We start from the raw sequence: 7,244 nt of genomic DNA on the forward strand, positions 1-7,244 counted from the left end.
ATGGACATATACTTTAAAAAAAAAATGTCTATACTCTCCAACCAGTTTAGAATCTTGTTAGTCCTCATTGTATTCTTTCTTCAGACACATAAACAAGTCTCAGAATTCTTTACAACCTACCTCTACTCTACACCAACTGCATTCAGAAAAGGCACCATGACAGGCAGCTAAAACATGGCGGGTTCTGGTTGCCATAGGGTTGGGGCTCATCAGCTGACTTTAGCATTGCCCGCTCATATACAATACTTATTCATAATGCATCTCTGGGTGGCGAGTGGTTTTTTGCAGAGCATTTTAGAAAGGTACTTTTTCTACCTTGATTTTCTTTTAAATATAGAATTAGCGCTGCTACACTATCATGCATTTCTCAGTTGTAAGCAAAATCTGTCATTGATGCAATATATTTATCTGCTAGTGTGTAATTATAGATGGTTACAGTGTCAATATCCAACACATTAGTGCAGCATTTCTCAGCCTTTTTTCAGTGACCGCACCCTCAAAGTTTGCAACATCTCAAGGCACCCCAGTCTAAAATATCATGGATTTTAAGGAGGGACCCCACGGAAAAAAACACAAAAAAGTGGGGTTTTCCCCTTCACATTAGAGTCCTACCGTCACATCAGGAGCCACAGCTCCTTCTCTGAATTGATCCCACCCCTCAATGGATTAGGGATGCACCGATACTAATATCGGTATCGGTGCTGATGCTGAGTATTTGGGCGAGTACTAGTCCAAATGCTGAGATGCCTAGCCCCATACTTGCGGTATTAGGAAGCCAGGCAACGCATCATTACACGCTGCCTGGCTTCCTGATTGGCCGGGAAGCGGCTCCATGCTCTCCGATATCGGTGCATCCCTAATTAGGATCATTCATTTCCATGGTGTTTGCTACCACTATGTCTACACCATGGGAAGGCATGATGCTGTGGGAATATTTTGAGGCACGAAGGTTGAGAAAGGCTGCATTGGTGCACAGAGATGCCCTGAAAATACACTTTATATACTTTATGCTATGCTGTCTCTAGTACAAATGCAACACTGATTTAATTGAGTGACCAAAATTGACATGGGAAAAAAAAAAAAATACTTTTAGAACCGGACAATTTAATGGCTGCACTGGAGAAAAACATTATTTTTGACAGTTAAGGATTTGAGATGTTGTATTTTTATGGAGCGACTTTCATTACACAAAGATATAATATTCCCTCAGCTCCCAGCAGTCTAATGATTAGCATCATCTCATTCAAAAGGAATCTGTTACTAGGCCCATATACCTGTATGAGAAGCATCAGTTCTCTGCAACATCCTCTATTCAGAGCCCATAAAGTTGAACAGCAATGACAAGTATGCAACTCATGTGTATGAAAACTCCATCTGCGGCTCCTATCGCAGGTGTTTTTGCTCTGTGGCAGAATCCCAAGAAGTTCCACGTTTTGGAAAGCATTTATGGTATTTGCTGTTGGAAGTAACATGCCGGACTTATTTCCAATAATGGATAGAGTGGCAAAGAATAGGACCATCTGTTAGTTTTTTCACTTACTGTTCTGGTAACAATCTCTAATCTACCAAGCCATCATACTCACAAGCTGTATATTAGTTCAAAGGTGGTGAAGAACCTTTACTACACCTGTTCTAGCAGTCAGAGAATAGGAGAGTGGTCACTGGGGAAGGAAGAGAGGAGCAATCTCCCCATCAGAAACACAGCAATAAAAACTCTCTAGTAGAGCAGAGAATTATTCGAAGCTCTGGTCTATTTTTATTATTGCTGAAAGGTTAAAGAAGTATTGGGAGAATAAAACATATTCTTCCCAATATTCCAGCAGTATATGACTCTCAATCACTGATCCCCGCAGGATTCCCCCTCCTCTCTCTGTTCCTCAGGGGAGGGGGCAGGCACAGCTGGCTCTAGAGAGGCAGAGCCAGCTGTCAATCAGACAGCCGGCTGGGTCCCAACAATAGTGTCAGGATTCTGCGGCTCTGCGCGGTCAGCATGTAGTGGGCAGTTGCAGTCACAGGAGTACATTAGTAAATATAACCCTATGACCCAAAAGAGAAGTAAAGCCAAGAAGGTTTGGCTTTACTTCTATTTTATTATTCCCTCATTTCCTGTCCTGGTGTCTGCGGTCCCCAGCAGCAATAAAAGTTTTTTTAATTTCCTCCTTACCCACCTAGGGAATTTCAAGTGACCAGAAGTGCAGAATAGATCTGGACGTAGCTTGACTGATTTAAAGAAACCTTTTGTAAAAGAAAAATTAAGATTGCTGTTGTTACGTTCTCCTGAAAATGCTGGTTGCTTGACTATCATGGTGACCTCTTGGCTTTGTACTTTAAGTCACCAAGGCAAGTATGCAGATGAGGACTTTTCTCTGAGTTTCTGTATTAATGGTAATGTATCAGCTGTTCATACCATAATACCTTTTCCAGGTGGGCACCAGTGACAGCTCTTCTGATCAGTTTACGTCAATATTGCACAATTATACAAAATGTAAAGCCCACCTCCTGCTAACTTAGAATGAGAAACAATTAGACCCTTTCTTGGGTTTTCATTGCTTGCTCAAAAAAAAAAAAAAAAAAGCACAGCAAGGTCATGGAGTGGCCTAGCCAGTCTCCACTCTGTATTCCTATAGAAAATGTATGGAGGGAGCTGAAACTTCTCATTGCCAAGCAACAGCCTTAAGGATTTAGAGAAGATCTGTAAAGAGTGGACCAAAATCCCTCCTGAGATGTGTGCAAACCTGGTAACCAACTACAAGAAATGTCTCACACCTCAGTACTTGGTGGAGAAACCCTTGTTGGTAAGCACAGTCATGCTTTGGAATCAAATACTTATTTTACTCACTGAACTGCAACTTAAATTTATAACATTTGTATCATGCGGTTTTTTCTGGATTTTTGATTGATGTTGGGTCTCTATTGTTTAAAATACACCTATGATAAAACTTAGACCTTTCATTTCTTTGCAAGTGGGCAACCTTACAAAATCTGCAGGGGATAAAACAATTATTTTCCTCACTGTAGGTACCAATGCCTGTCCACACTTTTGGTTGCAGTCAAGGGTAAAGTGTAACGATGGGCAAAATAAAAAAAGACATATTAGATGCGGTCTGTCACTAGCATTACCACAGGAAGTTTATAACCTGTTGGTCCTAGTAGAGCCATTATTTTTCCACTTCCTATAATGGTGACAGTGCTAGTAAGCAGTAGATCTAGGCAAAACATAAAAAAATAAGTTACCAAAAAGGTAAATCACTTACCTGTGTCTCTGCCGCTCACTCCCGTCCGAAGATTCCCAAGTGGCCGCAAATAATTTTTGACTTTGTTACTTTAAGAAAAAGACAATCAAATGAAAGCCGTTTTTTTTTTAGCAATTACAGCAAGTTTTTTTTGGAAAGGATTAAACGATATAAATAAAAGCTGTCCTTTGTAACCGCCCCTCCAGTGAAATAAGATTTGTCCCAACCCCTGTAATTGAAACTTTTGCTGGACAACTTGTTACAGTATGACCAGACTGCATCCTATATATTTATTTTGCCTTTAATTACACTTTGGCTCTCATGTATAAATCTTCTGCACAGCCCAGCACTGGGGAAAAAAAATGCCATTTACATGACATTACCGCCACTAGATAGAGCTGAGAAGCATAGGAATTTCCTATGCTCCTCGGCTCCATAATGCCGGGTGAATGGCATTCGCCCAGCAGATGATGTATGCATCAGGCCGTTCGCGAAAGGCACAATTCTCTGTTCTGACTGGAATGGATCAAGCTTTGATTCCACATGCTGTCCTCCCTGAAGGCCAAAACCTCATCTGGAGGATTCTTCTCATTCGCAGCAAAACCATGTTAGGCTGCAAATGTGTTTTTTAGCTGAGCTGCATGTTGCCAGACTATAAGGCCTTGTTCACACCAAATGCAGAGCAGATCTGCATGGGTTTCCGCACACACAGTGCAGTGGGTTGTGCCGCATTTGATGCATTCCAGGCCATTTTTGGTACAAAAAAAAAAAAATAATTTAATTTTTTTAGTTTAGAATGGACTTTCAGGGCGTTTGCATGCGTTCCAGAGCAGGTAAAATAGGGCTTGCTGCAGTTTGTTTTTTTTTTTACCTGCTCTGGAACGCATGCAAACGCCCTGAAAGTCCATTCTAAACTAAAAAAATTAAATTATTTTTTTTTTTTTGTACCAAAAATGGCCTGGAATGCATCAAATGCGGCACAACCCACTGCACTGTGTGTGCGGAAACCCATGCAGATCTGCTCTGCATTTGGTGTGAACAAGGCCTAAGAGGCCGTGTATATGGAGAATTTCTAACGGGAGGCCCACATTCAGAGTTCCTGACAGTATGGAAGACACAAAAAGGAACAATCTTTACTGGAATAGTGATTAGTAAGAGCTGCATACATATTTTTTATTATGAACCTTATATAAACAACAAATATTTGCTCCTTAAATTAATTTTTTTGTTCAAGTTTTTGGACTAATTCCCACACAAATACATATTAGTCTATAACTGGAATGCTGTTGTCAGTTGCCATTTTAACCGTTCAATAACAGGCTTAACGTAAGACTTGTAACTCGAACATGCCCCTTCTGAGGTAATGGGTAGTGGCACTGTTTGTAAGGCTGTCCAATTTCTATACTAAAAAGGCATTTTTATGGTTTGTACCTTAAACAAAACGTGATATTTTTATATAGATATTGTGCAATAATGCTAGAGTAGAATGTGTGGTTTTGCAGATGCTTTGTATAGCAAAATATACCTTTGTAAAGTTAATATATTGTATTGTTTCAGATTAGTTTTAAATTATATAAAGATATTTTGACAGTCTTTTGAGGAATAATATTCACAAATACTGTGTATATGAAATAAAATCAGCTTAGCTAACATGCATTTAGATTTTTATGTAAATACCAATTTGTTAAAAGCTCTTTGATCAATCGGTGAAAAACCATTAAAAACCATATAGCAATTTCTGATGTGTTGTTTTATTAAAGGTTTGTTGTATGTATCATTTTAAGTTTATATTACCACTAACTAGACTTTGCAGACAAACATGTGATAAATGACAGTGTACACAGAGCATTATGTGTGCCAAGCTCTAAGTAAGCTCAGGACTTACAAAGGGCAATGCACCCCCCATACTATTCAGCTGGGAACAAGAACATAAACCATCTACATGCTATACATTCTTAGAAGCAGGATATCAGCCTTAAGGCTGGGTTCACACCTAGGCGTATCGAATATGCACGTTTGTCACGCGTTTCGTGACGCACATTTTTACCACGATTTGCGGTAAAAAAAACCCACAACAACCGCGCATTTCCGAGGGCTACTTGGCAGTATCCCAGTGGAAACACGCAACAAAAAACACCCCAAAGAAGCACCTGTACTTCTTTGGGCGTAGGGCGTTTTGTAGCGCGTTCGTACGGCCTGTAATACGCCCCAGGTGTGAACCATACCCAGAGGAAATAATGGGATTTCAGTGATTGAGTATTTTGCAGAGCGTTCGAACGTGCTACATAACGCCTAGGTGTGAACCGGGCCTTGGGAAGGTGGTATAAAACTTCAGCAATCCGACACCAATATTCCCAAAGATACCCGACACATGTTGGCGATACAATGCTCCATTTTGGCAAATGTCCCAAATTGAAAATGTTTGCCGAAGTGCCACAAAAATGTGCAGCATCTACAATAACAGACGATCTCTTCTCATTCCTGCTGCATCCTACTAAAGTCATGCAGGCAATCTGTTGTAGAACATCTGCATCCTCTGCTGAGCCTGTAGCTCCAGCATGTAAATATTGCATGTGGACAAATTTTCATCTGCACACGATTAGATAATTGAAGTGAATATTCACATATTATTCTCAACTTCCTTAGTTGAATCAGCCCAGAAATCTTTATGAATTGAGAATATTCTCACTAGAGCAGTTAACACCAGACTCAGATACTACATGCAGGATGCCTTTTCTTGTACTACCACCCTGTAACAACTCTTAATTGAATATATTGCCTGTATCAGTTGTGCATTGTGCCATTCCTCAATGGTGGAACAAATACATTTCTGGAGAAGAAAATAAAAATAAATCCCATGGTAAGTTTGAGCGGTACAAAAAAATAAAAAGGTTTGTAAAGCGCTATAAAATCCTTTTGTTCGAGTCAATTGAAGGACCCAGAAAAAGCTTTCACTTTTGGTTTGACTGCTGCCTACAAGTGACTGTAGGCAAGCACAGGATAACCCCCTACTACCACAAGCATGATCATAAATATGAAACCTGCGTCCCTCAAACTTCAAGAAAATAATTTTTAATTTAGTACAAAAATCCCATTTCCTTTTTCATCCATTTAAGTACACAGGAAGTCCATCACCTTTGGGACATCCAAAAGCAGCTCAACTGAGGGGTGGGCAACAGAGCAAACTAACAAATCCAAAGAGAAACCACCACAAAAGTGGGGACTACCTGCAGCTCAAAGCCACCCAAAAGGACTTCATGCCCAAGTATGGCACCAAATGAGGTCCGAACTTTCACCTGGTAGAACTTGAGAACAGAAGACCCAGTGGCAACCTTGAAAATGGAGTAGCGTGCTCCTTGACAGGAAAGCATGAAACCTGATCCTTGAGCCTATAAGCTTTGGATGATGCTTTGCCAGAGCCACCTGGAGATGGTGAACTGAGAAGCCTCGGTGCCTTTACAGGGTCTATTCAGGATTACAAACAGGTAATTATACTTCCTAATGAAGTAGTTGCAAATAGATGTACTCACGGCTCGAACCACATCCAATGGAGGGAAACACTAACCTTTAGGCTCATGGGCTGAGTGATGGTTCAACAAATCCAGAGTGATAGTGGCAAAAGAAGCTAGCTGCCCCAAGCCAGGACATTCAGGAATTCTGAGGAAAATTGTAGAAGTGATGGCAACCTTGGGAGTAGGGTCAGTGATATTTCTGAGAGGTTTAAAGGGCGGCTTCTACAGAATCAACAGAACTAAGCTGAGGTCCCACAGAGTCACCAGAGTGCATTCGTGGGGTGCACAGTGACTTTCACTCCCCAGTGAAGGCCTTTTTGCAGAAAGACCAGCAGTCTTAGGAAAAGAACGGACAAAGCTGAAATCTGACCCTTAATGATACTGGAGGCTAAATCCTGGTCTAGGCAAGACTGGAGGAAAAGATGAGATGCATCCCACAACGTATTACCTAGGATAGTACTTCACACTTCGTACCAAGCGACATTAGCCTTCTAGGTAC

This window comes from Nanorana parkeri, unplaced genomic scaffold (genome assembly GCF_000935625.1).
Source record: "Nanorana parkeri isolate BGI_ZX_2015 unplaced genomic scaffold, ASM93562v1 scaffold1313, whole genome shotgun sequence".
Taxonomy (NCBI): Eukaryota; Metazoa; Chordata; class Amphibia; order Anura; family Dicroglossidae; genus Nanorana; species Nanorana parkeri.